This window comes from Adelges cooleyi, unplaced genomic scaffold (genome assembly GCF_023614345.1).
Source record: "Adelges cooleyi isolate 19-005CV unplaced genomic scaffold, UGA_ACOO_1.1 ACOO_flye_CR_arks_rails_tigmint_CR_PRNA_23, whole genome shotgun sequence".
NCBI classification, from domain to species: domain Eukaryota; kingdom Metazoa; phylum Arthropoda; class Insecta; order Hemiptera; family Adelgidae; genus Adelges; species Adelges cooleyi.
Window position 1 is genome coordinate 17,326,338 of NW_026095893.1, and position 26,078 is coordinate 17,352,415.

General features: G+C 32.9%; 2 long non-coding RNA genes across 2 annotated transcripts in view; one reads left to right on the plus strand and one right to left on the minus strand.

Annotated features, from left to right (window-relative positions):
* On the minus strand, positions 1-12,538 carry LOC126835548 (uncharacterized). Its single transcript, XR_007685219.1, has 3 exons — positions 11,870-12,538; positions 3,555-3,623; positions 1-345 (listed from the first exon to the last, which is right to left on the minus strand). It is a non-coding gene; the product is annotated as an uncharacterized LOC126835548 (long non-coding RNA).
* Positions 11,301-26,078, plus strand: part of LOC126835549 (uncharacterized) — a 22,920-nt gene continuing 8,142 nt past the window's right edge. The window contains exons 1-2 of the long non-coding RNA XR_007685220.1: positions 11,301-11,551; positions 21,755-22,129. This is a non-coding gene — a long non-coding RNA (uncharacterized LOC126835549). The remainder of the gene's footprint in view (positions 11,552-21,754; positions 22,130-26,078) is intronic.

The following is a 26,078-nucleotide window of genomic DNA, read 5'->3' on the forward strand; positions in this document are numbered from 1 at the left end:
AAGATAACTTGTGTGTGTTATCGACAAATATACTTTATATTTGACCAAATTATACGTGTGCAGTTTAATGTGTGTGCAATCGTATAAAAGTTTTATTATTCAAGTATACTTTAAACTCTACAAGATAGTATATGTTTTGAACCTTTAGTTAGTTAATAACTTAGTATTGTGATTGAGACGTACCGCCGAAAACTAGATAGTCTTGTACGCATTTTATCGTGTAATAAATCAACGAAGTAAGGTAATCGATGACTGTGCTGGACGCTGGTAATGACTTGTTGGACAAAATTTCGGGGCACGACTTCAGCGACACTTGCATTAACGGGATTCGGTAACGGTAATCGTCTACAATTATATAAATTAAAATCATTGATTATAGTAATAATAATAATTAAAACACACGCCACCGGAAAACTATCCAGTGGCTAATATACATTTTCTTAATTATATTTTCTTTAAATTATCTTTTAAATAACGTGCTTTTATAATAATTTTATATTTATTTAAATAATGCTGTGGTTTGGGTCGGTTAAAAAGACGTCTCGTCGATAAAAGTGATTTTAGAGGAAAAAAACCTATAATAAAAATGACATAGGATAAGATATTCGAGGGAACGTCATATGCGTTTTTCAAAATATCAATCAGAAAAAAAGTTACAAAGGTTTAAAAAATGTATTTTTGCATTCAATGAATTTTTGGAAATCTTGTCTAAATCGGTTCCAAATATTTTTATATAAATCACTCAGTTTTTCTTGACGGACTGGAAAGTTTTATCCCTGTAAAATTGAAGTAATAGAAATTGTCTAAAAAGACAATTATGAGGAAATGGCTTTATTAAATTGACAGAATAATAAAGTCGATTGGCTACTATTGTTGTAGGAAGGTTTGTTTGAAAGAAAATTATCTGTTTTAAAAAAAAAAAAAATTTCTCATTTGCAGATTTCATATATATAGGAAAAACTCTCGCATAAACAGGAAAGTAAATTACGATTCTAAAAAAAATATCAACCTATTTTTATTTTGCAAACTTATTTGGAACCGATTTGCAGGGATCCAGAGTAGAAATTGTCGTAAAACTATTATGAATAACCTCATTTACATCATAAATCAAATCTGGGTAATATTAATTTAAATAAAAAACAGTAATTTTTTAATAATGATTTATTTGAAATATACTATTTTTAGCGCACCAAATATATAACTGTACATATATGTTATAATAAAATTGTATATTTATTGATTTAAACAATAAAAGATTATTTTTTAAGTAGGTAAATAGTAAATACAAATTTATTTAGTGTTAATATTAATAATAATCTAACCTAACCTAACTCAATAATAATTTATTATTGAGTTGGTAAGTATTTATTTAAACTATTTACTTTAATTATTGTTTTAAGTTTTAATTAAGTACACATTTTTTATGATAGTAACAGAGATTTAAATTGTGACATTTTCCAAAGTTCGAGATTGATCCTTTTTGGCCCATGCCATATCCAATATACATTGATAATAGTGTCTTTATGGTACATATTATACATTCAAATGGTGAAACTGCACCTTGTTGATTTTGTTCCTATATTGTAAAAGGGCTCCTTCTGTTTTATTAGGTTTGTTGTGAATTTTTTTAATTGACTTTTTTTATAAATAATACGTATAGGCTAACTGTTTTAATGCGTTGCTAGTGATAAAATTAAGTAGCTAAAGGTGGCTGATTAGGACTGGTCCATTAATTTAATTGAACCATCAACAAATTATTTGATGATCAGTCAAGTCTTTTATTTATCGATATTTGTATATTGAAGTGCACAACAATACAATAATTAATAATAATTAAAATAGTAAAATATAGTACTAACTAATTTTTAAATAGTTAAATAATACATAATAATTAGCCATAAATTTTGATTTATAGTTTTTGTCAGTTTTATTTTTGTAGTGTATATTATTGTTATGATCATTGTGTATGTTTCAAAAGACTTGTTCGACATTATTTCTGAGCTCATATCCATAATTAACTGTATTTGAAACTATACATTCAATAATTTAAGCCAAGGTATACATTTACATGGGATATCCATTGTCATTTAGGTTCCTCAATTGTAATTATCTTATTTACAAAATTCCAATAAAAATGTAGCGAATAGTTGATAATACACTGTATATTATATAATCAATTTGATAAGGAATTGTCGTTTGAATAATAACTATATTTTCACAATTTAAGAGCATATTTCAATAAAACAAGTATGAATATATTTAAATTATAACTATTGCGTAAAACATGGGATTTTAAAAACTGATGAGGTCAAAATGTCAAAATTCTCATCAATAGACTTTTTTGGCTCAGACTTTGTAATTAATTCTACACTCCTTTACAAATTTATTCGGGTAAAAAAAATATTCATAATTTATATTTAAAATTTAAGATTTTTTTCTCTATTCAACATTAGAAAATCATTAGTATATGACATAAAGGTAACAATAATAATATTATAAAAAGAGAAATACAATCGAAAGTACTTATCCTGTCACTGAAGCAATCAATGGTTAACGTTCAAGATAAAAAACAAATTTACTATGCATTCTGTGATAGGTACGTATAAGGTAACAAAAATAAAAAGATAAGAAATTATTATTAATTATTTATTTAAATAATTATAAAAAAAAAACAAATAAATAGACAACAAGCCGATAACATTTTTTATTATCAATTTTTGTTTTCTTAAATTTGTATAGATTTGCTGCCACTTAATGTAGGCGCCGTTGTCCAAATATTTATTATAATTTTGTGATTCTTGAAAACAAGCGATTAGCTTAGATCTATATTAATTTTAGATTATATTATAGCAGTTTTTTTTTACTATGTTTAAAAGGGGCAAGTTTATTGATGGTGAGTTACATACTAAAGGTGAGCACCAACAGTTAACCAACCAGTTAATTTTTTAGACCGCTTATATTGCAGTAATAAAAATAATAAAAATTTGTCAAATTGTCAAAGCAATTTAATAGGTGTTCAACTGGTTTTTAATGATAATTAATAACTCTTATTTTAAAAAATATATTGAAATTAACATATATATTATAAAATTTACGACTGAAGTTAAAACAATAATTATAGTTAATGAACTAGTTGGACAGAATTTAATTAAATGACGAATACAAACTAAAACGATTCGAAGAACATATTTTTAAAATAAATAATAATTATTATGTAACATTTTTCAAACAAATTAATTAAAATTAAACTAACATAATTAGAAACAACCACAAAAATTATTCCAATAAATAATTAGCAACAAAGGTATTTTTATTCGAATAATATTCATAATGGTTTATTTGAAAAAATGTTTATTTGACTAAACAATTATTTTTTAAATAAAAAAATGCACAACTCTGGTTATAAACCGCTGTTAAATAACTGAAGGTATATAGTATATAAATTATCAAAATAAAAAAATATGGTCTTAGCATCTTAAGAAAATTACTTAAAATAGCACCAATAATTAATACATATATATAAAACCTATTAGTTCAAATACCTTACAGCTCACCTATAATTTTTTTTTTATTGTAATTTGTACAGATGTTGGTTTTTGATCAAATACTGCATTTTGAGGTTTCTGTAAAATTAGAATAAAATAAAAACTAGGGTTTGAAGAATAAAACAAAAAAAATGTTTGTTTATTCAAGTATTAAATATTTATCTTTAATTTGGTCTTTAATCTTGTGTAATATGTTTATAGATTCATAATGGCACCAGAAAAACAAAATGTGGATAATGTTATGTCAGAATAAAAAAATTAAAAATTGTCTACAATGTTACTCGTTTATAGATGAGTTTGTTCGTTTGGGCCTTAATTTTTAAATTTCTCCCTTAGCCTTCAATAATTCTTACAAGCGAATATTTATGTTTGTGAAAAAGAAAATTAATATTTCCATGCGAGATATCAATCAATGGCCGAATATAGCTGTTAAGACAAAGAATTTATTTTGGGATTTCATCAGTTAGTTGGATTTGGCAAGAAGATAAAAATGCTCCTTCTGTGCCCACAGCTGATGAAAATTCACATAATAAGGCAAAAAAAAATAACATTACCTAATGACTACACTGATGTTTTATTAAAAATAATTTATGTATTAACGTGTAACTTAAAATCAGAACTGAAACCTATTGTAGTTTAGGGAGAAGTTAATTGATCTGTGTTGATATGCCTCTCTTATTCCAGCTCATAACAGTCATAATAGAAATGGAGTGTCATCATTATCAGAAATAGCTGAACTCTCTCTCAAAGTGCATTAGAAGTATGCGAATGGTAGTAAGTTAAAGACTGATTCTTGACAATTAGATAAACATTGTACCCAAAAATAAGTATAAGCCAAAATAGTTACTATCCATGTCTTACAACAATTTGTTAACCAAAGGACTTGTACTTTAGGCTGCCAAATTTATAGGCACTCTTCACTTTTGTATGAATTAGGCAAATATGCTAGTATATACATATTTTTATCAACGCCAAAGATCATATATATTTTATAATCTAAAAACAGTTGTGATTTTTTTAATTTCAGTATAATTTATAATATGTGATATTCTAACAATGTTGGTAAAAAATGTAACGTAATGACATCTAGCGGCAAATATTGATACCATTTCGTGAATATAATATTCTAGACACTAGATCTCGCTAAGCATTGTTAATTGCAAGTATGGACAAGAAATAAGTATATGTTTGCATTTTTACTATAATATAAAACAATCTAAACACAATATTAAGCGCACTCCTATTTGTTGGATTGCATTTCTAGTTTCCATTTTATCCGATTTTAATTGTGAATAACGTTTGGAATTATTCCTCTCATAATATCTTTTGTGTTTTGACTATACAAGCTGTTATTATTTTCCATTGTTTTTAGAATAGTTAAAAAACAATTTTTTTACAAACTGTTTTACAATGAAAACAAATAATGAGAAAAAGTGGAACTCCTTTAAACATGTAAATCGGATAAAATGGGAACTTTGGATTGATGAAAATAGGGTCAAGGGTCTATTTTGTACAAAAATAGAGCATGTATGCGTTGTAGAAGTGGAAACAAAAATTAAATATAAAAATAGATATCTCTTTTTCGTGTTAAGAGGACGTTACACCGGACATTTCTAAGGAGTGTAGTAGTATAAGCAATATATCTCAAAATCTTAATTTAGAGCTTGAACTATAGTATATATTTGTTACATACAGTAATGAGGATTCTTTTTTGTCAGATTATCACAGTAGTTTTATATAGGTTAGTTTACAATTTTTTTTCAAAATTTCTTTGCGTTGGACAAGTATTTGAGGCCAGTTCTAACGTTAGATTAACCAAATTTTGCCAATGTATAGAGAATACCTTTATCTGTTTACTATGTCTATTTTTATATTTTTGATATCTAAAAAATCATCTAAAACGCGAGCCGTTTACTTCTGAATGATATAAGATGTCAGTAATCCAAATTTCTACCATGTTACATATTATTGTGAATTGGTTGTTTCCTTACCAAAAACCATTAACAAAAAAATGGAAATAAGTAAGCAGTTAAGTTAAGTAGTTTAAACTAATGTCTTTTTTATTTTAATTTCTCACTTGCACGGTAAGCAATTACTATGGTAATAACTAATAGATCTGCTGTGTTGTATTTTTAACGCATTAAGTTGTGTAATCGTATGTTACATAATGAATTATACTTGGGTAATTATAATTAGGTCAACCCAGGAATTAGTTTATGTTCATGTTTGACTTAAACAAAAAATAATTTTTTTGATAATCTCGTTTCAATCTTTAAGTATGGAGACTATTAGTTCTTTTCCTCATTATTTAATTTTCAAATCGGTATTCAGTTGTCTGTTCTATCAAATCAATATGGGCAACCTAATCAAACCTTACAATATTGTAAAATGCAGTGTCCGATAACAGCTCGGTTACTTTAAATTTAACAAAATATACCTTCATCCCACTTCTTAATGAATATGTAGGCTGTTGAAGTTCTCTTCTATTTTTATTAGTATCCATTTTGAACAAAATTAGATACACAACCCTTGTAACAAAGGTCCAGCTTACCTGCAACTAAAAATCTGAGTTTTCCCCCGTTAAAACATATAGTGTGCAAATCTATCAACACTCGACCAGTATATTTCACTGTAATTTATCTCTTTTCTCTGCACTATGTTCTAATTCAGTCGTCCATTTTATGCTTCTGCTTGAATACAGAATAAAATCAGTTTAACCTTTTTAAGATATTGTAATCCTCTTATTTTTTTATTAACTGATACAAGCAAAATATTAAAATAGGTAATTGTTTTTATTCACGGCAGAGCTGTACATTTATTTTTACAAGCAATTTGTATACATAAAATAACGGTATAATCGATTAAACTCGATTGATTATAATCATAGAGCGTTTTTTAGTTATACAAATTACAAATAGGTATTTATGTCGTTAACGATCAAAATCTGAAATATATTAATTTCACAATTAACATCTGGTTAAACATGTTACTTATGATTTATGGCTTTTTAATTAAACAATGGAATTTAAACGGTTGTAACATATTTTGTAGGTAGTATACAATTGCTTTTAGTTGAGGTGATAACTTGTATGATTGTTATGGTATTCAAGTTTTACTATTGATACAAAAAATATATATTATTTAGTTTAACAGGCAAGAGCCATCACTGGCAACTGTGATGAAGAAGATTCGTAAATTTAACTTTTGGATCTATTAAACAAATAAAATAATAAAACTTAGGCTACATATTTTAGTAGACGTCTCTAAAAATCGTATCTGTTTCCAGTTGAACTAACAAATAAAAAAAACTTTGACGAGTCTTGCTTTATGAGCGAGCAATGACGTTCATTTTAAAACCATTGATCTTTTATTAATATTGCTCTCCAAAACAGAGAAAATTGTTGGCTGTCAAACGAATACCAAGATTTATCCTTAAGATGAATGGAAAAAATGGTAATAACATGTTTATTTTGTTTAAAAAAATGAGTTGAATAGTATAGAATCTATACTACAGATGTTAACTGACAGTGTATCAAGTATTATGTAGTATACATACATCTCTGTAGAGATAACGACACAACTCAGTTAAATATAAGGTACCTTACTAATAATCCCAGCCAATTATGTTGTATAATTAGGATTTACAATATCTCGAATGCGTTAAACATATTTAAATATATTTTATAGCTTAAAATGTATGATATACTTGAACTAGCTCAAACAGTTTATAATTCGAATAAAAGGTTTTGGTTGAGTTAGAAAAAAATTAGTTAAAGAACAATTTTTATCGAAAAAAAATCTAATTTCATTTTTAATCTGACTTTATTTTGATACTGATAAAATCAAAAACTGTATTTTTTTTTATCGTATGAGACATAACTATTTTAACAGGCCCAATTGACCTAATTTCTATTTTGTAGGTTATCTACAAGTACACAACTTGTGGAATTACATTTTCAATGAGATAGATAAATAATTGTACATATTTTTTTTTTTTTACTATTGATATTCGGTAATTTTTGGCCTTTAACCTTTTTTGAAAGAAATGTTGCATTGATAAATATGATAGGATACAACCTGAACATAAATAGGTGTACAAAAAGGTATACTATAAAACGAATTAATGGACCATTAGTTTGCGAGAAAATGGAAAACTATAAAATATATTAATTATTTCGTTTTTAATATTTTATAATACATACATATAATAGGGAGTAATAATAATGTAAGTATGAAATAAAAAATTGTACATAGGATTCTGTCTGATGCGCTTCTTCTTATCAAACCTGTCGTTTGAAATGTGTATTATACTCAAATGAAATAGGTTCGGCAAGGTTAGTTTTTTTTTTATAAATATTGTACCTGTATATACGTTTTTTCTTCGCAGTTGTATAACTTATAAGACGTTAAGCAATCACTAATTTTGACCATACAAAATGTGTTGTTGAGAGTAAATCATTTTCAGGTACACACTAACATTGCGTTCTAGAAAATGGTTCTAGATATTATAGTATTATCGATATCTAACGAATATCTCACTCAAGTTTGGACATAATTGGTCTATTCTTAAAAAGTTACAGCGTGTCATAATTTTGAGCAGAACGATGAGTAAGTTTTTTAGGTTGTTTTCCCAGACTTTGAAGGAGAAGAGGTGAACTGCTTCCATTTTTAACGTAACTACAAGAAGTTAGAAGTCCATTTAGAAGTACCATCCGGGTCTTTATGGACTAATAATCCGGTAATTGTGTTTTTTTTGGCATTTTCTTTGATAGGATAAAGTCGGACATACAATCTTTGGCCTTGGACAATACCTTTGACGTACGACACCCGCACAATCAATGTTGACATTTTATAGATCACCATCATTAGAATATCAATATTCCCATGAAAACTCTTACAATAAAATATGTATATTTATCTATACTCAGAATAACCACTTCACATATCCCGTCATCGACCGTACCGTCTATCAGCTCTTATCTCGTTTATATCGTTCGACTTGGCACGAATATATTATTTATGTGTCTGTGTTTATTTGTTATAATATTTGAATTTTGAGCGTTATGTAATCTACTTGTACTAAACCGCACTAAATAACTTATAGTTATTTAATTATTTGAATAACCTGTAAAAAAAGATAATATTTCTATTTTTTAAACGGATTGTACGATTGTTTGTATTTTGTCGGTATACACCTTTAAACGACTTACAAGTAACAATCTAGTGGCTATATATATTAGTTATATAATTTGGTTATATATAAATATTTTTTTTTTGTACACCGATTGAATATGATGATTTTTAATTAACCGCAGTCATTTAGGTATCTATTGAGAACTAGTACAAAAAACTGCAATGAAAATTAAAATTTTGTATCTCAGGTATGTTTGTTATTAACTACTATTAGTATTCCAGCGAAGCCACTGTTCGTGTGCTGGCGGAATTCTTAAACTGTTTATTTAGGTTAATATAGCAAAAAACGCAAAAATACATCTGTTTTGTGCTTATTGTTATATTATGTGTATGTGTGTAGGTATAATAATTACGTTGTATAGGGTTTATTGAACTTTGGGTCAATTGAACTTTGAAGCGTCGAAAACCAAAATTACAATAGTGACATATTTTTTAAAAATTAAGTTTTCGCTCATGCAGTATTTATCAATAATAATAATACCTATCGGCTGTATTTTTTCAACGAACGAAAATTATTTACAACATCATCCATTTAAGCTGAGTTAGACAGAGTTAACATAATCACCTACAAAGCTGATAAGTGATAACTATTGAAAAAATGATAAATAAATCTTAATTATAATTAAGATTTGAGTTTAGACGTACTAACTCTTGTAAAAACTGTCATTTTAGCCATGTATAAAAGTCTTATCAATACTTAATTTATATACAATTAGATATATGTACCTAAATTAGAATTTTACTGACAATTATTCTTGTACTGAAAAAGTTATTAAAAAGTCAAAGATGAACGAAAAAACCTTTAGAATTCGAAAATTTTGAATATTTTTAATTGAGCATTGTTTTTGTACCATATTTTATGATTGAGATTTTACATACACAATTTACCCCTACAATTATATGACTTGGTTTATTTATATTGCAATTTTTTCAGACTTGAATCTGATTTTGAAAGTCCCACCGAGTTCCGAATTATTATTCACATTATAATTTACCAATTGTGTTTATTAACAATCAGTAATCAGTTAGGTTAAGTTAGATTGGCCACATAGTCAACACAAAACTGAATGAACGGAGAGGACAACTATTCCATTTTTTCAACCGTGGAAAAAGAACGGAACTTCTCAAGTGCCGATTTTGAGCCAAAAGTTCAATGTTTCTCGGTAAAAATGCATGGAAAAGTAAAAGAATTGAAGATTTTTAAGTTCAATACAACGACATTAATAACGTCTGTAATGGTTAAATAGTAGGGAAAAAATGCTATAAAGCCGCTTCCGTTGTAAGTCTAATCGCGGTGGATTAGTTTTAGCTCTTGTCCGAAATAACCATTATTGGTGATTTATACATAATATTATAGTATTATGATGAGTACTAACCAGCAATAGTATTCGAGACCTTTCTCCTGGTGTAAAAAGTTAAGGTAGGTAGGCGTATTGGCCATCGTTAGTACTTACTACCTATAGTCCACGTCGAAATGAACCGACAGCGCGGCCGGTGTGGAGAGTATGTGTGATTCCTACGTTAGGTAATTTTCTTTTGTACGATGGCGATATGTTCCTATTATTATTGTTATTACCGCCAGTGGTGTAGGTACAACTTACGCACCTACACGTTGCCTTGCGTTAGACACGGTACGGTATAGTATATTACGCGTCTACGTTGATAGTTTGTTGGCGGATTTGCGGGCCACGACGACGTTGCGGTAGAGTAGTACCGCACGGGCCAGCGGGCACGCCGGGACGTACCGCGCGGCGCTCGGCAGAGGGGCAAGCTGGAAAGCGGCAGGTACCGACGGACCGGTGGCGAGCGGGTAGCGCGCGCGACGGCGGAGGGTGTCAGACGGATGGTTTAACGTGTGGTGTGGTGTGCATGTTTGCCGACCGATCGGCGGGTGTGTCACGGTGGCGGTGCGACGGTTGATCGTCGGCAGCGGGGCGGGTAGTAGGGCGGACGACGGTAAGGGGAGACGCATGGTCGGAGGGTAGTCTAGCCGGTCGGTGCGGCGGCGGTGGCGGACGGGTGAAAGACCCAGACGGTAGACGTAGGGGAAACGGCGGGCCCGCGTATGTGTGCGCGCGTCAGGAGAAGGTGACGGTCGGGAGGGATGGGGAGAGACTGAGGAGAACGGCGTGTCGTCGGATGAAAACCCGAATGGAGGGGAAGGGAGCGGACGGGAGAGAGGGACGCGTCGCCCGCCCGAGTGTGGCCGCCGACGGTGTGTGCGCCCGCCATTCGGTTGCCAACTCGTGTGTGTGTGTTGGTGCGCGCGCGGGTGAGTGTTTGTCGGTGCGACGGCCCGCCCTCCCGTCTGTCCGACACGTCCGTCCACCGGGATCGCCGGTTTTTCGCGGGACCGCTTCTCCCGACCACTCGACAACGGCGGCCTTTGCGCCGGTTACGTTGTCGTAGGGGGCCGTTGGAGCATAACCGGCCACGGCGGGCCTTTGCCATCGCGCAGCCACCGGCGTAAGCCGCACGACACGCTCTTGCCGGCAAAGTCGGCGGCGGCGTCTCGCCACGCTAACCATTCGCCGGCTGATCGTCGACGTCGACAGCCGGCATTTGAGTATCGCGCGCGCTCTCCGCCGAGGCCTTTGTATGAATAAAAAAAAAAACATTAAATACATTAATTCAACATTATTTTTTTTTCTCAACGTGTAGTCGATTATTTTTTGAAAAAAAAATTTTTTTTCAACGCGAATATCGCTTAGTTTTATTTCACGTAAGAATCTCTCGACGAAAAACCACTGTCGGCCAAAGAAATAGGATGGAGTGTATTTTTACATCACCTCAAAGACGTCATCACTCATCAGGTAAGGACAATTTTTGTTTTTTTGATCATAAATCAAAATATAATGTAAAATATTCGTAAAATTAAAAATTTTTGGAAACTTACTCGCGACTTTTCAAAAGTATAATATAATATTTAATTCGGTCGCACGTAGAATTTTTATTAAATTCATACCGACATGGAAATACATGCAAAATCTTTGTTCGCACTTTGAAGGTATATTCCGGTTTTTTTAAATAATATAATATTATGTAAAACTAGAAACGCCAATAGTATGACGAGAATTTTTTTTTCTTTTGAACGGCTGAAATAAAGTAATAAAAATAAAAAGTAGTCTTACCAGTTTCAAAGGCCACCGGCAAAACGCGTACGGCCGATCCGCGACCTTTCCCTCCACTATATTGGACGTTAATTATTATTATATTATTGTATAGGTTCAGTGACTGCGCGCAAAAGCAGATGTGACAATTAGCAAAATTAACCAGGCCGGGTGTGCGGTTTTTTTAACAACACTTATTCGTACTAAAAGTAAAATTTATGCGCATATTAATTACGAGCCGGTGAAAATTATTGTATTGTTTTTTTTTAATTTAATCGCACCAAAAATTTGCCACGGTGTGACTGTAATAAATAATAATATTATCGGCGAAACGATACTAGTGTCGATAGATAGCGTTTTATCAAATTTTCCCGTCTAAATACCGAAAACTTCATCCCGAACGTTTTGTTATACAGTGACGGGTTTCGATATTATATTATAAGCGATTACATATTTTATTTTAACTTCAAACGGCTGTATTTAAAATCGTGAAATGTTCAAAAATGTTAACCTTAAAGACGTTCTGCAAATTCAATCTAGACATATTATTATTCTATGGAAAGTCGCAAAGGTCAGACTTTGCGGTATAAACCGCAGACGCGGTATTAACCGAACACGCGGTAAATGAATAATAATAATGTGCGCGTTCACTTGTTGACTCGCGAAAATTACCAATCCGTCTAGTCGGATAAGTCGTTGTAAAGTAATTAACTCACATGAAGTGCCATTATAGATTCGGTTTCGGCGAACGCGCAATATTTTATATTATATTATTATATACGTACGTGTACGGTGTGTACGCGTATTATGTGTGTGCGTACGATATAGTCGTGTATGTGTGTTTTTGTTGTTTAATAATAATTATTACTATTATTATTATTATTTTAATACACTACAGACAGGAGGAACGGCGCTCGTCGTCGCCTAATCTATGCGAACTATTATCTATGCGCGGTGGCGGCGACGGGGTCATTGTACCTTTTGGAAATTGCGCATCGGTCGACCGTTTTTTTTTTTTTTTTTATAATTTTGCGAGGCCTCTTTCGCCAACAACTGTGTATATTATATTATAATATATTATATTATACGACTCGAGCCCACAATAATAAAAATTGTGGGCGCACGTTATGTTTTTTTTTTGTTATGTAAAAGTAATAGTAACGGGCGACCGGGAACGGGACGGGTTATATATACTTGTACTTGACTTGTGCCAATCTTTGAAAACAAAAACGTATCTACATATACACTGAGAAACCGCAATTTCTACAATAATAATGTATAAATGAGGCGTCTGTTTTCAAAAAAAAAAACGAAAATAACATTTCAGTCAAAAGTTTTGGAGTGTATACACGACGTTGTGTATGAAGATTTATTTTATAAAAAATATATTATTACAAATATTAGTCTTAACATGTTTATGATTTTGATATAGCTGTTTTTTAACTGATGAATTTTCAACAGTCTGACTGACGATTGCAATAATCGCAGTTGAAAATAGTTTATTAATTTCGCCCCCTAATGACGTGGTGAAATTTACTGCCATTATTCAATTATTCCATTATGAGTGGCTTAAATTGTAAATCAAAAACACGCATAGAAGTATGTTCTGTTGAATTATTAAATTAACAAAGTAGCAAAACATTGTTTTTGAGTTGAAAATTTAATTTGTACACTTTTGGTCTTCATCGCTTCAAGTATTATTATTTTATTCGTTTCTATGATGAGTTCGTTGTATTATATTTTTTTAAGTTACAGTGTAAAATAACGATTTTATTTAATACTTTTACTCTCCGCCTCGATTTAAACTGGAAATTTTATAATAGGTCCTCGATTAAGTTGTCCATAATAAGTGTGTTCGTGAGATATATATTTGGTTGGTCCAGGCTAATAAATAAATAGAGGTGGCTCGCACCGCAGGCTTTTGCGTTCTAAATAGAATTATCTAATTTTGCGCCCTTGAAATTAGTATTAAACACATTCACCTAATTAACTAACCTAATAAATATAACGAGTTCGGTGCGTCACATTTAAACAAATTTATTTTTATTTTTTAGCATCGATGCCAATTGGGTTTTTTTAACAACAATAATACAATTATTTGCCGTCGTCGCGCCGGTCTGGGCTATTTTTTTTTTTATCATCACCTTTTCATTTGTTTCGCATTTTGATACTGTCGGTGCAGGTATAAAGCCCAAAGTTCTGTATTTTACCCGTGTATTAGTATAGGTACAAAACGTGTTTTATATAATGTATATAATATATAAGATTAATTCTGTTGTTTATGTGTTATATTTTTAAAAATGTATTGTATTATTTTTTTAAACGCGATAACGGAGTGTCCGACGGGAAACTTATATACTATTATTATCATGTGACTGAATAAACGGACATAATATCATTGCTAGATTATGAAATTTTCCTAACTTTAGGCAATTACCCCCCCCCCCCCCATCGTGGAAGATTTAAAACTTGTAATCAACTAATTATCAAGCAATTGTGGTGTCTGTTTAATTCACAGATATTTATGCATATATATATAATAGACTAGATTGCTAAGTGTACGTTATGCCGCCAATAGAGATAATTGAAGTTGCCATTTTCCGCCATTTTTGTGGGAATTTGAACCTTATCACATGTTTATAACTGTTATCAGTGTTTATTACAATATTACAAGTAAGTTTGATAACACAGAATCACAGATAAATATTATATATTTTTTTTTTTTGTACACACATATAAATCCCACAAAAATGGCAGACGTCGACTTCAGTTTTATCACTAGTTAGTAATCCGGTATGTTATGTTATATATTATCTGTAGTTTACGTAGTCATGATTATTATGTGACCGATAACATAGCTGACAGACTGATTGATGGTACTGTAATGTTGATGATAACAATAATACTATATTAATATTATAATAATTGTATTTATGAGAGTTGATGTGCAAACGCGAGACGGTATAATTATAATAATAATAATCGTATCGCTTGTTGCCCGTCTGGAGGAGTACATCGTCTTAGCTACTATAATATTATGATTGTAACGTGTACCCGGTAAAGGTATTATTATTATAGTGTCCTATTTTATAATGACTCTTATCACAAAATATGTTCGCTTTATAAACACATTGACAGAGTCTTGTTTGAACGTCTCAGATCAAAGGTAGTTTTGTATTATACATTATTTTTACTAGATTACATTTGGCTATAAACAGTTCTAACAATTATTTTAGTATGATATAAAAATATAAATTGTTATTTGTGTTGTAAGGGTGCCAGTTTATTTGCTTGTCGTTGTCAGAGTATAAATAAATCAGTCACAAAATGTTTTTATTTTTTAATTCCATAACTAAGAAACAAACGATGATTTGTATTGCCTACAAAAAAAAAAATTATAAGGAAATAAGTTTTCCATCTTATTTTAACAAACATAATATTATATTTATTTTTGGAAAGTCTTCAATAACAACATGGTTTATGTTAGGTTAGGTTACATATTTTTTACATTAAAAAAAAACTATATTTTCTATTTATTACCGTCCTTTCACACTTCGGAAACCGTTTACATCTCAGTATATATTTAAAATAGTTTTCTTAAGTTTTAAAAGCACTACCTATACTTAATTACTGTTAATTATAAATATAAATACAGACTGTATTATACAGTTCCTAATTTTGTGAATTATTCGCTTTTTAAATGTTAATAATTCCAGAAGAGTTTATTGAAAATTGGTCGTAACTACATCAGTCATTATTTTTAACTGCAATTTATATCTACATTTTATGTGGTTTCTCGAATGTGCCTACATATTGTAAGTCGTGAGAATCAAAACGGTCGAAAAACAGTTTGGAAAAGGGTCTCGTTGAAAAATATTGTACAATCAAAAACTTGTTTAAAAAACTTGGCATTTGTTGTATTGTCGCCATGTTAACTTTTGAATCGGTTTATATGTACATGTTTGGCCCTTTTGTGGCCGCTAAATTTATGAACGGAAAGTAAAATCGGTTACACTCAAATTTTCGGGTAAATACTGTGCGTTTATCGCGTACAAATCCCGTAAGCAAACCCTTGTGTGTTATTCGACAACTTATTTACTTCCTAGCCCCTACCACAGGGTAAGCACCGTCCAGTAGGTACATAAATTCGGGAAGAAAATAACAATAGCGAAAACGTTGTGCGAAAAAAAAATTATAATAACAACCGAACGGTTCGCGAAAAAAACATTTGTGTTGACTTAAATTGTGTTGTTTCGAAACAAATATAATATTTAACGTCGTCGCTGGGTTCGTCGACCCTATATGATGTACCTATGTCTACATAGTGTATAAAACGGCACACGTATTCAACGGCACGTCGAGTACGCGGTTTTTTAAATCAAAATTTAAATTTAAAAAAAAAAACCGAAATCAAGGGCTCCAAAATAAACACTAGGTGGTAACGAGGTCGTACAGTTGGGCTTTATTGTTTGTTTTCAAACGGGTTATTAGGCGCAAACTAGAAATATATATATATATCAGCAAACACTTGGGGTTTAACCAACAATATGTGTTTTAATGGGTTCATGTTGATGTACTTGGGTGGTTGTTATTTCCCAAAATATAGGTTCCGAATGAATATAGACAAAAGTTCTCTATTAATTGTGCGTGCAACGTTGTAATTAAATGTTGAAAAAAAATATTTAAGAATTTTTGTCTAATAATTTAAAACGCGTTTATTTTTTAATACTGACTTTAAAGTAAATGTGAATTTATCTGGACAATATTTTTATATTTTTGTTTTACTCATTTGAAACCGATTTTCAGTTCGCCGACATTAAAATCCTTCACAAAACCCATATAACCACTTGTTCTTTGTAAACACCTCAACATAATAATATATAGTAGCATTATGTATGTCGGTAGGTACTTTATTCGCAGTCGATACGACGGTATACTTCAATACTTGTAATTTACTTCTTAAACAATATTGTATGAAATGATACAGATGCGATTCTGTTTCACCGTCGACTACCCACTTACATAACAGGTATTATTAAATAGTGGTATCGTGACAGCCGCTGGACCTTCTGAGTTTTGTATTTTGGCAAAAAAAAAAAACCTGTTTGCTAAAATATAAACCGGATGCCGGCGCAGGGTTGACTATTCGCCGAGGCAGCTTTCTTTTGCGGCGAAAGCCAAGATGGGATCTGATATGGTAACGTCATTCGAGTCTTAAAAAAAAGGGTCAATCTTACTTTTGTCTGGTAACACGTGTTACTTATCGTTGCCGGTTCAAGATTAAACAAAAAATTTACAAATTTCACATTTACACGTCGTCTATTATAGTTGAAGGGTAGATAACAGGGATAAAACCACCATACAGTAATTCTTCCATAACTTGTTATGGATTTTTTAAAACATATTCATCACCATACATTAGAACATAGAAAAACACACCCTAGACTGAATAATTAAAATTGTTTCCAAGATTTTGATACATTATACTTTCAATTCGTGTTTTAAGTTTTGCGCTGTAAAGTGGTTTTACCACTGGACCCTTCGCTTAATATAACAGTACTTAACAATATATTAGCAATAATTTTAATGTAAATATGTATAGAATTTTGAGTATCCGTCGTAGGCATCTATATATTATGGTATAATTAATATTTTTTTTATTATTCACTTGAATAACTATGATAGTTTCATAAAGAGGTGTTTAAAAATAAAAACTAGATGGTCGACTTTTTACCTTGAAATCGATATCAATTAATTATTGTTCATCATTTTTTTTTTTTTAAACCTAACCTAACTAGACGTCAAGCGGGTAATGTTTTACAAAAATTTTAATTAGACTTTTTGAAGGAGTTTTTAATTCTTTCCTCCATCTCACCGTCATCGTCGGCTGTTGTATCTGATAACATGGATTTAACGACAGTCGCAAACTTAACGTAAAACTTTAGCAATAATAAAGGATGAAAGAAAGTTTTGTAATTAAAACTAGTATATTCGAGTATAAACCGATGAGGAATAGACGACGTGGCCCTTGCCATGGCCCGTCAATCTTTATGGTATTTCTGGAGATGAATAAATGTAAAAAGAAAAAGACTCCCAAGTTATATAACAAGGGTTTTAAAAACACAACCTATTATAGTGCTGTCGAAACCCGAGCAGAAAACGAGCAAATATTGATTTGTTAGAGTAGGTACTTTTGCACTTTTGATTTCAAGTATAAGCTGCCGGCATTTAACGTTACAACGAGATAACATTCAGAACGGAATAAGTGTATAACCTTAAAATATTTTGTTGGCAGCACGTTTGAACAATATTTTAATGACCTCTTATTATTTTGAAAAAAAAAATAATAAACAAATAATTGACACTACACTAGACGTACCTACCGCTATTTATTTTTCCATAATTTTTTAAAAATAATTTTTGAGATAATATTATTATTCAGTCCACGCGACTGCGGTGTGGGAAATTAAAAACTTGCTCGATGATAAAACGGTTTAGATATAATTTACGACGGTCGAATATAATATCATATGTACAGAAAACGTTTGTGCAAAGTCTACCCGTGATAGTGAGAGCCGGTCAATATAATATGATAATATTGTGTGTAGTGTATACACATTGATTAACGCTTTACTATTAGTTCCCAGCGCAAAACCGATAATACACCGTTACCATATAAAAATATCAAAGTATAAAATAACATGACAGTCGATACACCGTTGATGTTTTGTCCGACGACTGTTTTTTGAGTTTTTTTTAATATTGTTCATTCCCCCCCCCCCTATTTTTACAAAAGACATTTTTGTCACTCGTTCGGTCTCCGGTGACGATGATATTAATAACAATAGTAATTATTAGTATTATTATTATAAACGAAATCGGTTCAATGAAGATAAATCGGCAGGCCAGGTCGTTCAACCACATCTCTCTTTAACTTGATAACAATCGAGTCGACCAAAGACCCCTTAGCTCCTCGTCACCGCGACCGCTATAGCTTTTACAAATAATAATAATAACATATTTATAGAACAACAATATCATGTGGGTGATTATATTGTAATTTATCGTTTCTTAAGTGATCACGTTATATTATTATTATTATATTTAGTGTCACTTCGGCTGCTCACAGCGACGTTATAATATATTATTGTATGCCTTTGGTGTACCAAAGTATACACTTAAATGCTGCTCGGCTTATTAGTTACTACTTATTAGTATTAATTTGTATTAGGTTTCGATGGGGGAATAATTTTGTAAACAAATGTTGCATAAATGTGAGAAATCAACTTTTTTTTCTACAGAATTAAAACATTTCAATTAACCTCGAGTTGGTCAAATAAAATGTTAGGCAGTCAATACCGGCCAGTTCTTTGAAATTGACTCTAAAATATCCCATTGTATAAAATTAATATTTCGAAGAAATAACATGAAAATGGTTAAAACAAATTTGTTCGACCTCAACCGCTTGTCCGTCCAATAAGGGCTGTGGCAGTGACCTTAATGTTTTGTTTTTGAAATTATTTTAAGTCATATAATATTATCTAGTTTAGTTTTCAAAATGTTTTTTTTTTCACAGAACTTAAGTTACTTATAATTTTAAAAATATTTATTTTATACATTAAAACAATTTTTTTTTCTATCAGTTGAATATCGTATTTAACAATTTTCACGTCGATCTTTGTAGAGATCAACTAAATAAGTAAAAAGAAGATGTTACCATAGGGTAATTATTTCCCACTCAAGCCAAGAAGGTAAGTTTGCTTAAACGGTCGTGATTTTCGTTGGCTTCGCTAATTGGTTTACTGGCAAACGTAATGATATGTAACAGTTAGCGGTTTAGTTATTATATATATTTTTTTTGTATAATATTATCTGTATCTGCGATCCGGATGACTGTGTTAGGTAAATATACGCACAGCTGGAACAGCTATTTGTTGCGCGCATCGGCTTATAGACTTTAACGGTTTCGCAAATTATGCAAAAATTATTTTCCATAAAATGGCGGCGGCTGTGGCCTAACAAGAGAGGCGGGTCTTGATACGACAATGTGATACAGTACGTGTCTAGACGGTTTCAACGCCGCATCGCGCATCGCGTGGTTTTTTTTTTTTAAATTATTATTTTAGTTAAGTTTTTGCGACACTCGACAGACGACGGCACAAAAACGGTTGGCGCATTAGGCGTATAATAATAATATTATAGCCGGTGTGAATCGGTTTCGTTACAAAATTTCCCGTTTTGGAATTTTCGGCCAACGCGCGTTAGCGTGTGCGCATAAAGTGAAAGCGGAAAGACGATTACCGGCTGGTACGCGTTCGCGGGTAAGTGATATGTTACGCACGAGTTTGTTGAACTTTTAGCGTCATCGCCGACCGCGGTAACCTGCCGCGCGTTACCGCGTTCAAAAACGCATTTCCGTTACCGGTGACTACCGGGTGAAATAATGTTGTGATATTGTGTCTTATGGATAATTACCTATTATGTGTGTGCGTGTTTGTGCGGGTCGGACGCGACAAATCCGAGAAGCGTGCGGCGACGGCGGCGGCGGAGGCGTCCGGCCTAAGTTAAAGTATAATAATAATAATAACGATATGCTGCGGTGGGCCGAAGCGCTACCGGTGTGCACAGGGTTCAACTAAAACTGGCCTCAATAATAAAAATATAATCGCGCACACGAGAAGCTCGCCGTTGAACCGTTGAACGCGCGGCCGCGGTTTTTTAGGTCCATGACCTCTCCGAGCCGGCCGGCTTTGACGCGATGGTAGACGTCACGCGGTCGGGCGGGGCGTGTTGGTGTGACGGCCGGCTGACGGGGGAGGAACGGCCGCCGGTGTCTCGTCGCAGACGGAATGACCTTGGTGACCGCCGCCGTCGCCGTATGCGTCCGATTTGCTCTGCGGTTTGTCCGTCGCGCGTCGTCCACTGCGGCGCAAAGTGTCGTGGCCGTCGCCATTTTTGGGAACGGTTATTATTGCCGAAGTTATTACCGAAATTTTTTTAAAAAAATTGAATTCTTTTCTAATTAAAATCGAGCAACTAGATTGCATAAAAAAATTGTGCGTATAGAAATTAAAAAAAATTATGACAAAATTAATTTTATAATATATTTTGTTTTAGCGGAGCAGAGAGATGCTATTGGGTTTTTTTTTTGATATTTTAAATCAACTTTTACACAAACGTTTTAACGTTTTTTTTATTTTTCATAATGTTATTCTTGACGACGACGACGATAATCGCCTTACGTCTCGCCGCAACGTTATGTGTTTTTAATCGGTTTCAATGTGCCAGACTTCAAGTACACAATATATTTTAATCGGTTCCAATGTGCCAGACTTCAAGTACACTCTAACCGTTCGGTAATCTCCCGAATTCAGTCTCGACAGTTCTATTTTTATTTGCACACACACACACTGACACACATTGCGTACGTTTTCGAACTCTCAAAGCACCTTTCTCGCCTTTTCTTCACGACCGCAAAAAAAGAGCATTATTTTGCACGAGCCGTGTGCCTAATCAAACAAACCGTTTTTGGTTGAGATTAAATTAATTTTACACCCGCGTTACTATGTAAACTAATCGTTTCGAAAAAAAAAGGCAATTATACGTACACATTTACTATATTATTATAATAATTTACAGTTAAAAAAACGTTAACCGCCGTTAACCGCGTGTGGATACACTGGATAATGATAATGACGATGATAATATTTTAAATACACGTTTTAGTGCTTGCAATATTAATAAAATACTATTAGGTACGCCAAATATCGTTACGATTTAATATAATAAAGACACACACACACAGACAAATTTCAGCCGACACGCGCGTCTGGTTCGGTTAGACGAACATTGTTTTTTCACGCTCAATTTTTTTAATTATCATTATTATTATTTTTTTTTTTACAGATAACAAAAACGTCGCTGTCTCGCGATTGTTGGTTTGACAACACCTCCTAACCTAACCTAACCTAACCTCGTGGACGGTGAGAGTTTGTGAGAGTCGTCCAGAGGTCATTGATGTTGGCGTGTATCTGGCTGTACAATATAATCGTCGTTGATTTATTATTATAGTGCGCCCACGAGTTTCCTCGTTTTGGGCGCGATTCATGTGCAATCGTTTCTTCGTTCAGGCCATACAATCTTTTGACGGATTACCGTGAACCGTGTATAAGCTGGCCGGCTGGCTGGCTGGCTGGCTCACGCACAAACTTAAACATCAAATTCTCTTGAAAAAACTGCACGGATCACACCAGACGAATTATGTGTGGGGAAATCGAAAATGTAAGTATTAACACGGTTCAGATTTGATCATTTTAGTCCATATCCACTACGGATGCCAGGGATCCTTGGGTAGAGGGCCCTGTTTTGAGTTTACCAGATATAAGTTAGGATCACGGGCCCACGAAGTTGGATCAATGTTTTCTTACCTGGGTGAAAAAAAACACACAAATTTTCCCAATTTCTTTAGTCCTCCGCAAACTTGCCGCCAGGTCATTTGTCAAGTATTTAAATTTATTGTTTTTAATTTAATTATAATAATAAACCCGTCGGGCCGTTCCCACGTCGTCCGACAATACCTCGGAATTTTTGTGTTTAAATTCAAATTACTTGTTGTCAGTCGACTACGCTTAAATCGTTGACCATCTAAACACATTGGGACTCGCTCGTGGTATATATTATTATTATAATATAGTGTCCAAATATGTGCGAGCTCTTCACTTTCGGAACCACTGTTTGTGTGTGTGTGTAGTTTTTGCACGTTTTACCAATATTGCCCCTCCCCCCCCCGTGGTGCCCCCGATACGGCCGAGGTCAATACAATTCATTATGTTATAATATTATACACTCTGGTGATTGCAAATGGTTTGTGCGATATAGACGACAACGGTCTGGTTCATTTCATCAATAATAGTAATAATTATCGAGTCGCTCATACAGATAACGACTGTCGGCGGCGAATTCGCATGGTATTTATATTTTTATAACGTTAAACGCGTTATCGTTTATGTTATAATATTGTAATCGAATGGGGTTTTTTATTTTTTTTTTACTAAATTCAATAGCAATATAGTATCTCTCCACGAGAGGTAGGTTTGAATAAGAAAATCAAAAAAACAGACTCCTTGTCAAACGGCGGCATGATGACGGGACGCCGTTTTTGGAATAGCGCGACTCTGTCGGTTTCTTGACGTATCCACACTCAGGTCCTTGTCCCGGTCGTTTCCCCAAACGATTTTTTTTTTTTAATAATATTTTTATCATTGTGAGTAAGTATAACATATGTTGTTTTGCGTGCTGTCGTTTTTGATTTCTTGCCAGACAACCCGCTGTTAATCTATTTTCGATCGTCCGTCGCGAGGTCGACGCGTTTAGAGAGCCATTAGGAGGTACAACGTATTTGCGGTTGAGCGAGTCCCACTTGTGGAATGCGAGAGCTACCTCTCATTATTATATATAACGTAATATGTTTTCTCAAAAGCATATTATCAAGGTTCAGACTACAATATATGTACCTTGTTGTACCTATCTATAACATAATAATTGTTTAAACCTGTGAACAATACCACGCATTATGAACGTCACGTTATATTGTGCCCGGCATAGGTCCTAATTTAATGTTGTCAGAAAACACAATAATTTGTCACTCTTAACCTAACCTAACTTTTTTCATGGTATCTGTACATGGTACAAAAATTTAAGAATGTTTTACTAGACCAGCCAAGATCCAGCCCGTCGTAAGGGCTTATTCGACAGGATTCACAGGAGTGGTGAATGTGTTGTAACCTCTACGCGCAGCTATAGCTGAGTCTGCTTCTACATGACCTTACAAGTAGGGTCGGCCAGCTACTATTTGTTTTTTATTCACTCCACACAAATTCATCTCGATGCCTTTACTTATGACATCTACCCACTTGTTTTTCGGTCTATAAATTCATTAACTAGTTTTTTAAATTTAATTTTCTTTCCTCCCTTGGACATATCCAAACCATCTCATACTGTTCTCTCTTGTTTTTCTTGCCAATGGCGCCGTTCACAAACTACTCCTTATACAGTTATTTTGTCCTAGTCCCTCCACACGTCCAGTTCAACATTCTAATTTTCGCTTACAATCCAATACAATCTTTATCTATAGCAGTGATAGTTGATTGTTGTCACGATAACACTAATGTACCGTTTTCGTTCTGCGATCATCGCGGAATTACTTTAAACTAGATTGTAGATCTATTAGAAAATATACGAGACGTTAGACTTATTCTGTCATATATTAATTAATAGCATATAATTGTGTGCATTAATTACTAAACTTTGAATGTGCTGTTGTTAGAAGATGAGTTTTGTCTAATATATCGAATTAATTTATTAATTGAATGTCGTGGGTGTACATTATATTAGCATTAAAATTCATAGGTCTTGCCGTATAAATCCAACAATTATTTCTTGGTTAATATTAATACATAACAGATATGTACACAGTTTTCGATATTTGAGTGAAGATCCGTTTACTTGCACTCGGTTCGTCTTTACCTTTTTCAGACTCCCACGTACACCGCCCTCGCAAGTTCAAAATACCTAGTACACTAAATATATATACCTATATATGTGTATGTGTATCTCTCACTGTTCATACCCTGCGCCCACGTTGTTTGAAATGTCATTCATATTGTACAGTACAATGTGCATGATTTTCCCGGTAACCTAAGCGGTTAGAATATAAGTTGGCCCTCTATTATATGGAAGGCACGATACATTTATACATATTAGTATACAATAAGTCTGTTTCTTGGAAACGGTTTTGTGTGTATTTATAAGCAACAAACTTCTAAAGACGGAAGAGAATCGCCCGAAAAGAACTGCGTACCCGCAGTTTTCAGACGTCAACCGGTGTTGCTATTAATTTTGAACCGTAGCTAATTAAACAGACATTTCAGTCATCAGGTTTTCCCTGTACCGGTCCGTAACGGGGTTCCTAAGAGTTTTATTGGAATTTTGGTAGTAAGCATTTTATCATCATTGACCTAAAGCAAAAATTGATAGCGTCTGCGCCACACACACAGTTTATGATTCCCATGGAATGCAAATTGAATACAAATGGAAAATCTAAATATATGTGCTTTAGCGGTTAAAATTTAATTATTTTTGCCGGGTTAGGTTCAAATTTATTATTTCGCTATCACATTTTATCAAAGATAATCACAGATTTCCCGATATAAGATATTCTATCATATCTGTGACGTTAATATTAGTATTACTGTACATAATTCTCCTGAGACTCCTAAACTTTCTCAATTTTTTACTAACAATGTTTACCCTCGGATCTATTTGAGCACAACGCTCAAAATTGATTTACCACGGCGTTAATACCATTTAACTCGGGATAGGATAAGAAGAACCGGTATGCACGGCTTGTGTGTGAAATACAAGTAAGTAAACTTAACGCGATGACGATTTATTAGGTTACTCACATTGTCTGATGGTTTAAAAAAAAAAATTTTTTTTTTTGATGTTTCTTGTAGGTATATATTTTACTCCTTTTTTTTTATTCCATCACTCCGTTAACAATACGTTCTTTATAACGGCTCATTATTACACTGGACAAAAAATTGTGACATATTTTTCGAAATGTAGATAAGATTTGTAAAAAGAAAAAAAAACCTTAACGTTTTTATGTCTAAGAGCTTATGTGGGTTACATATTATATGGGGCGGTTGTATAGCGAAGAAGATTCGTTTGTGTGATAATGTATGCAGAAAACGGGCGCGCACAGTCGATTGAATGTGTTTTGTCGTTAATATTCATTTTTTATAACGTACACACTGCAATATAGTACGAGTTATGTATGGTTATTGCCACAAGAAGCGACGGGTGAAATGGCGTTCAAAATATATAAGTGCTAGACGGGCCATAATAACAAATGATAATGACCTCCAGACGGGAAACCGGCCTTAAGTAGTCCTTACCTTACCTCAACGGTACACAGAGTATGTAACAAGTATATTATCATTGTTGGCAACGCGATAATTTTGGCGTATAATTTGCATAAATTATGTTTTCCCCTCTGCCGCCTCCCACTTGTCTTCTCTGTTTAGTATGTCTATAGTGTACACTGTGTCTACTCGAAGCGCCTACAGGAGTAAAGATTCGGAGGAGGGCAATCTGTATATAATATTATAAATATGATAGTATTTATTTTATTTTATTTTTTGCAATAATTGCAGGCTGTGTGTGTGCG